Source organism: Eriocheir sinensis, chromosome 11 (genome assembly GCF_024679095.1).
Source record: "Eriocheir sinensis breed Jianghai 21 chromosome 11, ASM2467909v1, whole genome shotgun sequence".
In the NCBI taxonomy this organism is placed as follows: Eukaryota; Metazoa; Arthropoda; class Malacostraca; order Decapoda; family Varunidae; genus Eriocheir; species Eriocheir sinensis.
Genome location: NC_066519.1, coordinates 19,628,310 through 19,637,350, shown reverse-complemented (window position 1 = coordinate 19,637,350; position 9,041 = coordinate 19,628,310). Strand labels below are relative to the sequence as shown.

Genomic DNA, 9,041 nt, shown 5'->3' with positions numbered 1-9,041 from the left:
ACCTGCAATATGACAGGTTGTGCCGCACCGAGAGGAGGAGGAGGAGGAGGAGGAGGAGGGAGGAGGAAGGGAGGGAGGGAGGGAGGGTGGGAGAGAGAGAATGGGAGCAGGTGGAGGAAAATGAAGAGAATGGAAGTAGTATCAGCGTCTCTTTCATCATCATCATCATCATCATTATTACGAGAACGACACGACAAGAAAAAAAAAACGAGAACGACAAAGAAAACAAAACGAGCAAAAAAAAAAGTGTTGACGAAAAGGAAAAAAAAATAAAAATAACTCATTCACAAATAAAACGAGAGAGAGAGAGAGAGAGAGAGAGAGAGAGAGAGAGAGAGAGAGAGAGAGAGAGAGAGAGAGAGAGAGAGAGAGAGAGACCCAGCAAACACAAGCAAGTAGGAATGTTTGGCGCAACAGGTGCATAGGAGGAGGAGGAGGAGGAGGAGGAGGAGAAGGAGGAGGAGGAGGAGGAGGGGTGCAAATGATTCATCTCTTACCCTTGGAATGCAGATAATAAAAAAGAAGAAGAAGAAGAAGAAGAAGAAGAAAATGAAGAAAATAAGAAAAAAAGAAAAAAATAAGAACTACAAAAATCATACACACACACACACACACACACACACACACACACACACACACACACCGTCACGCGCAGACCCTTCCTCCCCCTCCCCCTCCCCGTTCCCCTTCCCTTCCCCCTTTACCCTGGCTGGCACTCTTGATGACGTCACTGGCTGAGGGAGATGCCAACTCACAAGACACTAACCCCCTCCCCCTTTCGAACCCCCCTCCCTTATCCCCCTCCTCCCCCTCCCCTCCCCTCCCTGTCTACGGCTAACCTATTCAGTCTAGTTCAATTTGCTTCTTTCTTCTTTTTTTTCCCTTGTATTATTTGTTATTTTCTTGGTCGTATTTTGGTTTTATTCCATTTTTTTGTTACGCTGTATTTTCTCATGTCGGGAGTTTTTCTAAATATTTTCTCTTGTTAGTTTTTTGTTGTTGTTTTTGTATTTTGTTTTCTGGTTTTCATAATTTTCTTTCCCGTTTTCTGTGTTTGCGTTTAGTCTTTTTGTCTTAGATATTTTCTCCGAGTCTTTTTTTTTCATTACCTGACAACATTTTTTTAGTTTTTCTCATTAGTGTCAACCATTTTTTTTTTCATTATTGGTCTGTTTTCTTAATAATTTCTTCTTTCTTTGCATTCCCTTTGTAAACATGTATTGGGGGTTATTTTATCTCTATCTATCTAATCTGTCTGAATATCTATATCTATCATTCACTCCATCTATCTATCTCTATTCTCTTATATCTCTAACTATCTATCATTCTTTCTATTCCCTTTGTAAATAGGTATTGGGAGTTCTTTTATCTCTATCTATCTGTATCTGTCTAACTCATCTATCATTCACTACATCTATCTACCTCTATTCTCTTATAACTCTAACTATCTATCATTCTTTCTATTCTCTTTTTAAATAGGTGTTGGGAGTTCTTTTATCTCTATCTATCTGTATCTGTCTAACTCATCTATCATTCACTACATCTATCTATCTCTATACTCTTATAACTCTAACTATCTATCACTCTTTCTATTCCCTTTGTAAATAGGTGTTGGGGGTTCTTTTATCTCTATCTATCTGGGTATCTGTCTACCAACATATATCATTCACTCCATCTATATATCTCTAAGTGTCTATCATTTTTTCTATTTATCTATCACTGACAAAGACCTACTTACACACGCGCGCGAACACACAGCTTCTGAAAACTATAATTGGTGGTGATCAAGAAGATTTAAACGGTTAGGTACTTGCCCAAGGCCATACCCACCACCACCACCACCACCACCATCATCATCATCATCATCATCACCAAGAGAAGGAAAAATCAAAGAACAACAACATCAACTACAACAAAAAGTACAAGAACAAAAAGAAGAACAGGAGGAGGAGGAGGAGGAGGAGGCAGAAGACAGGAAGAGAGAGAGAGAGAGAGAGAGAGAGAGAGAGAGAGAGAGAGAGATTAAGAAAGGAAAAACTAATGTAAAATATTTATACAAGGAAGAAGAGGAGCAGGAGGAGGAGGAAGAAAAGGAGGAGGGGAAATACTTGTGAGCTACTTTATTTATTTATTTATCTATTTATGCGAAGGTGAGGTAAAGGAGCAAGAATAAGAATGAGGTGTATAAAATAAATTAAAATAAAATAAAATAAATAAAAAAGGAAGAATTAATACGCGTGGCAAAAGAATGCGAATAAATTTTAGGTTGAAGAAAATTTACGAGTTCTTGAAATACATAAAACACATCACCGGAGAGACTTAAGAGGAGGAGGAGGAGGAGGAAGAGGAGGAAGAGGAGGAGGCAGAGGAGGAGGAGGAGGGTGCATCTCATACCTGTTATATACTTAATGTTTTTCTATCTTGCTTTTCTTCCTATTTCTTTCTTTTTTATATCCTGGTTACAAAATTTTGCCTCTCTTTAACATCCTTTCCCTCTGTACCTTCTTTTAAATTCTATTCAGTTTTTTTTTTGTTTGTTTGTTTGTTTTCTTTTTCCTTCCTTCTCTTCCTTTCTTTTCCTTTCCTATCCACCTCAGTTCTTTTGCTTCTGATGTGAACTTTATTCCTTTCCCTCTCTTCTCTCTTTTCAATCCTGTTATTTTTTTTCCTTCCTTTCTTTCTTTCCTCCTTATTCCTTCTCTTCTATCATCTTCTACGTGTCTTCCATTTTCTCTCTTTTTCCTTCTAGCTAAGTCCTTTTTCCTCTGGTCCTGTTTCTTCCCCTCCCTTTCTTCCTCTTTATCATTTTCAAGTTTTTTCCTTCCTTTTCTTCTAAATTTTCCAGCCATTCTTTTCTTCATTTTCATCCGTGTTGTGCATTTCTCCTTTTCTTTTTTATTTCCCTCTCCTCCATTTCTTCTTTTCATCTCCGTTCTCTTCACATGCCCATTTTAATATTTTTTTCTTCTTTCATTCTCTTCTCAATCACCCGAAATTTCTCTTGTTTTATCTCATCTTACACTTTTTAATCCTCCATTCACTCTTCTTTTTCCTCCCTCTTCACCTCCCTTCACACCTCGTTTTTGCTTCCTCTTCCTCCTCTTCCTCTTCTTCCTCTTCTCACCCACGTTCACACTCTCGTTCTCTTGTTTTCTCTTCTCCTTCGTGCTCCTAAATTGCCTCTTTTTCCCTCCTTGCAGTCCTTCCCGTCTCTCCTCACCTCTCCATCTCACATCACTCACTTTCCTCCTCCATAAATATTGCCTCCAGCTTCTCTCTCTCTTCCTTTCCTTCCTTCCTTTTTTCCTCTCTTTCTTCATTCATTCATTCATTCATTAGTGCACTCACTCGTTTATTTCTTTACGTCTTTCATTCATTCATTCATTTTTTTTCTTTCCTTTTTTTCCTCTTTTCATCCTCTTTTGTTTCTTCCCTTTCTTATTTTCTTTCTTATTTCCTTCCTTCATTCCTTCCTTCCTTCCTTCCTTCCTTTCTCAGCATTACACATATATCAAGAGCATAAAAAAGGAGGAGAAGGAGGCAAAGGAAGAAGAGGAGGAAGAGGGCGAGGAGGATAAGGAGAAAGAGGACGAGGACGAGAAGACAGAACAAAGAAAGGGAAGAAGAGGAGAACACAAAGAAGAAAGAAGAGGAAAAAGAAAAAAAAGAAGAGGGGGCATTTCTAACCATCAAACAGGAGAGTGAGGAAGAACATAAAGGCAGAGAAGAAAAGGACCTCAACCTTAGCCTCAGAAAAGGAGAATCAGGGTATTGAGCAGCGATGCCAAATTATCGTACTCTGAACATCATATTTTTATCATTTTCAATCCTAAAACTCTCGTACCTTTACAAGTAACGATCGAAAATTAAAGTTACCGCTGAAAATGTTAAATGGTGATGGTTTTCTTTCAATTTTACTTATATGTCAGAAACTACGGAAAGGCAGTGTGATGCGTACGATAATTTGGAACGCTGGTATTGAGGCAGAACGAGAAGCAACCAGAGCGTCCCCAATAGATCTACGTGCGACAGGTGACAAGCAGGTAGGCAAGGTGAGCGCAGTGAGTCATTCCTTACGCACGCACGTCAACGCAGGGCTCGACGTGTCAATGAGATGCTGGAGACGAGGCGAGGGGAGGACAGGGAAGGGGAAGACAGGGGAAGGTACAGTTGTTGTTTTTTTCTTCTTCTTCCTCCACTGTGTATTACCACGGATCGATTCTATCTTACTGTTGATGTTATGTTGCGGTAATGGAGTTTATACTAATAACAAACGAATCAGTGATGCTGGAGATGAGATGAGATGACATGGAAGAATATAAAGTGAAGATGACGTAAAGCAGTTTCAGATACTCTTCTTCCACTGTAAATTAACACGATTCGATCTTATACTATCAACAATACGCGTTGCTAAGATGCTGGAGACGAAATGATGCAAGAGGATATGAAATTTAGACGTAAGGTAGAGTTTCAGATCGCCCTTCACTGTATATTAGTGCAATTCGATCCCATATTCAATTTTGCTAAAAAGAATCGTATTGCAAGACATTTCGCCGCCCAAGAACACATATTTGACAAGGCTTTCGTAGGAGTTGTAGGCATTTCCGGGAGTAGTTTTATGACCCTGGTGGTAGTTTGACCCTTCCTCTGTACCATGAACCTGAAGAAACACTCATTAGAACCCGACTGACCCCCTCTTTGACCTTTAGAAATAGTTGATGTGTGGAGCGAAAGTTTCTTGTAATACCGCGCTAAGAGACAAACAGATGCTTTAGACTAAATGACACACGATAATATGATGTGAAGATGTCTACATGTGAACACGATTCGATTCTATATTTGAGGTAATGGAGTCAATATTTATACCAATACGTGTTGCTAAGATGCTCGAGACTTGATGAAGAAAGAGAAAATAAACTTAATATACCCAACGTAAATTATACTGATTTTCCAATTAGTATTAAGATAGACTACGAGAATAAATGGTAATCAAGAGGAGGAAGAGGAGGAGGAAGAGGAGAAGGAGGAGAAAGAAGAGGAGGAGGAGGAGGAAGAACAGGTGTGACTGGCTAAGTAATCTTCCTGCATACTATAAATTAAAGACATCATAACCTCCTCCTCCTCCTCCTCCTCCTCCTCGTCGTCGTCCTCGTCCTCCTCCTCTTCTTCTTCTTCTTCTTCTTCATCCTCTCCTCTTCTCCTCTTCTCCCTTTCCATCTATCTTCCACTACTATTATTTGTCTTCTTGCCTCCTCCTCCTCCTCCTCCTCCTCCTCCTCCGATGAATAAGTCGATAAGGAGACAGACAACCACAAAGATGAATAGATGAATGGACAGTAACAGACAGACGAATGAATAAACAGACAGACAGACAGACACGCAGAGAGAGAGAGAGAGAGAGACGTTGGTTGTTATATATTGTCTTGTTTGTTTGTCTCTCTCTCTCTCTCTCTCTCTCAATGCACCACACTTTCACATGCCAAAAATATATGAGAGAGAGAGAGAGAGAGAGAGAGAGAGAGAGAGAGAGAGAAAGGGTAAACCACTCTATACGACTTTGATTGACGTGAAGGAGTAGTAGCTGGAGGAGGAGGAGGAGGAGGAGGAGGAGCACACCTGACCCAACACTGCTTCCTTCAGACTCTTCTTTCACACTTCCTTCATTAGTCTCCTTCACTCCTCCTCCTCCTCCTCCTCCTTCTCTTTTTCAATTTCGTCTTTTAAAATATTTTGTAGATTCCTTTTCTTTTTCCTAACTTTTTTCCTTCCTACTTCCCCTTATTTCTTTCCTTCATTCATTCCTCTATATTTTCATTCATTAATTTCTCCATTTTATTTCCTTTTCAATCTTTTTTTCCTTTTCTTTCTTCCTTCTTTCCTTCCTTCATTCCTTTTCTTCTCTCGGACTCGTCAATCTTTTGTTTCTCTTCATTAAAAAGAAAAGAAAAGATGAAAGGAGAGGGACAGTGCCAAATGAACTCTCTCTCTCTCTCTCTCTCTCTCTCTCTCTCTCTCTCTCTCTCTCTCTCTCTCTCTCTCTCTCTCTCTCTCTCTCTCTCTCTCTCTCTGACACACACACACACACACAAGGCCTATGACACTATTCCTCCCTTCCTCCTTCTCTCCCTCTCTCTCTCCTTTCCCTTCCTCCCTCCCTCCCTTCTTCTTTCTCTTTTTTCTTCTCTCCTAATCTCTCCCTTTCTCCTTTCCTTCTTCTTCTCTTCTCCCCTTCCCTACCTTCTCTCTCTCTCTCTCTCTCTCTCTCTCTCTCTCTCTCTCTCTCTCTCTCTCTCTCTCTCTCTCTCTCTCTCTCTCTCTCTCTCTCCTACCCTTTCCTCCTCCCTCCCTCCCTCCCTAACCTATCTAGCTGGGAGGTAAAAAGGCCGGTAATTGCTTTCACTTTCCCTGAGGCCTTTCTACCTTACCTTTCCCTCCCCTAAAATGTCCTTACCTGGCAGAGTCAATTAGTTATCATAAGCATCGCCTCGTTACCGCCGTTAAGGCCCGGCTGTTAATGATTGTGTTGATCTTCCTAATTACAGGTAGCTTTTTTATCACCTGGGTTCCCATTCTCACCTTCAGTCTCATTATTTTTGTCAATGGGTGTCACTTTTACTCACTATCTCCTTCATCTTCACTTTGTTTTGTTTTTTATTTATTGTTTTTTGTCTTATCATCATCATCATCATCATCATCATACTTGTTTTTTTATTATTTTTTCAACTTATTTTTTTTATCTTCATTATTATTACTATTATTATTAGAGATGAATGAAAAGAAGAAAGGAAGAAAGAAGAGAGAGAGAGAGAATTTCCATATACAGCCACACTTATTAACACACACACACACACACACACACACACACACACCTGGTCAAACTAATTTAGCACAGTGGTCACTAGCATACCTGTCCCGCCCTAACCTTACCTGCCACACCCACAACGAGAAGGAGGAGGAGGAGGAGGAGGAGGAGGAGGAGGAGGAGGAGGAAATTATGGTAAAGCAACAGGAAGCACATGCCTGATACAACTTTTTCTTAACTTTTTTTTTTCTTAAATCAACTTTCTTTGCGCGTGTTATAATTTCAAACCCATAAACTATGCTAAACTCTCTCTCTCTCTCTCTCTCTCTCTCTCTCTCTCTCTCTCTCTTCTCTTATCTTTCTTTCTCTTTCTTTTTCTTTCTCTTTTCTTTTCTTTTCTTTTTCTTATCTTTTCTCCTTATACAGTTTGCTTTCTTTATTCATTTCTCTATTCTTTCATTAATTGTCTTTATCTATATTTCTTGTTTTCTTTCTTTCTTCGCTATTTCTTTACTTACATCCTTTCTTACTCCTTTTCTCCCTTTTTCTTCTTTTTTTTCCTTCTTTTGTCGTTCCTTTTTTCCCATTCTCTCATTTATTGTCTTTTTTCTTCATTTCTTGTTGTTTTTCTTTTCCATTTCTTTCCTGCTCTCGTTACGTCCTTCCTCAATCCCTTTCTTTCTTCCTCTCTTTCTTTTTCTCCTTCCTTCTCTGATTCTCTTACTCACTGTCTTTATATTTCAGTTTTTCGTCCTTTGTTTATTTCCTTTTCTCAACCCCTTTCTTCTTTCCTTCTTTCTTCCTCTCTTTCTCTCATTCCTTCTTTGATTCCCTTATTCACTGTTTTTATATTTCAGTTTTTCGTTTTTTCGTCTATTTCCTTTCCTCTCTTTCTTTCTTCCCCTCTTTCTGTCTCTCATTCCTTTACTGATTCTCTCCTTCACTCTCTATATATTTAAGTTTTTCGTTCTTAGTCTATTTCCTTTTCTAATTTCCATTCTTCTTTCCTTCTCTCTTCGTCTCATTCTCTCATTACTTCTCTGATTCCCTTATTCACTGTATTTTTATTTAAGTTTTTCGTTCTTAGTCTATTTCCTTTTCTAATTTCCATTCTTCTTTCCTTCTCTCTTCGTCTCATTCTCTCATTACTTCTCTGATTCCCTTATTCACTGTATTTTTATTTAAGTTTTTCGTTCTTTCTCTACTTCCTTTTCTCAACCTCTTTCCTCTTTCTTTCTTTCTCTCATTCCTTTAATTCCCTCATTCACTGTCTATCTATTTAAGTTTTTCGTTCCTTCTCTATTTCCTTCTTTCCTCACTTAATGATGATGAAGATATGCAAAGTGTATGAGGGTATGAAGGGAAGAGAGGTAGGAAGGGAGGTTGTGTTCTCCGCCGTTATACAAGAGAGGGAACGTTAGAAGAGGGTAGTTGAGTGTTTAATTATGTATGCAAATGATAGGACGTATAACCCCTTCCCTTCCCCTCCCTTACCCTCCCTCTCCCTTACCCTTCCCTACCCCCTCTTCCCTTCCCTTCCCATACCCTTTCCCTCTCCCTTACCCTTTCCTACCCCCTCTTCCCTTCCCTTCCCATACCCTTTCCCTCCCTTACCCTTCCCTACCCTCTCTTCCCTTCCCTTCCCCTACCCTTTCCCTCCCTTACCCTTCCCTACCCCCTCTTCCCTTCCCTTCCCATACCCTTCCCTACCTTACCCTTCCCCTTCCTTCCCATACCCTTTCCTCCCTTACCCTTCCCTACCCCTCTTCCTTCCCTTCCCTTTCCCCTCCCTTACCCTTCCCTACCCTCTCTTCCCTTCCCTTCCCATACCCTTCCCTACCCTCTCTTCCCTTCCCTTCCCATACCCTTTCCCTCCCTTACCCTTCCCTACCCCCTCTTCCCTTCCCTTTCCCTCCCTTTCCCTCCCTTACCCTTCCCTACCCTCTCTTCCCTTCCCTTCCCATACCCTTTCCCTCCCTTACCCTTCCCTACCCTCTCTTCCCTTCCTTCCCTCTCTTCCCTTCCCTTCCCTTTCCCTCCCTTACCCTTCCCTACCCTCTCTTCCCTTCCCTTCCCCTACCCTTTCCCTCCCTCTCCCTCTCCCATTCACCTTCCCTTTCCCTCTCTCTCCCTCTCACCCTATACCTACCTCCTTCCCTATCCCCTTCCCTTCCCTTTCCCTCCCTCTCCAGCTCACCCTACCTCCTTCCCTTCCCTTTCCCTCCTTCTCCCAACCTCC

The 9,041-nt window shown here is 40.7% G+C and overlaps 1 protein-coding gene across 5 annotated transcripts in view; it reads right to left on the bottom strand.

The window, feature by feature from the left end:
- Positions 1–9,041, bottom strand: part of LOC126997036 (unconventional myosin-XVIIIa-like) — a 258,013-nt gene that overhangs the window by 159,967 nt on the left and 89,005 nt on the right. The gene's annotated exons all lie outside the window — the stretch shown is intronic.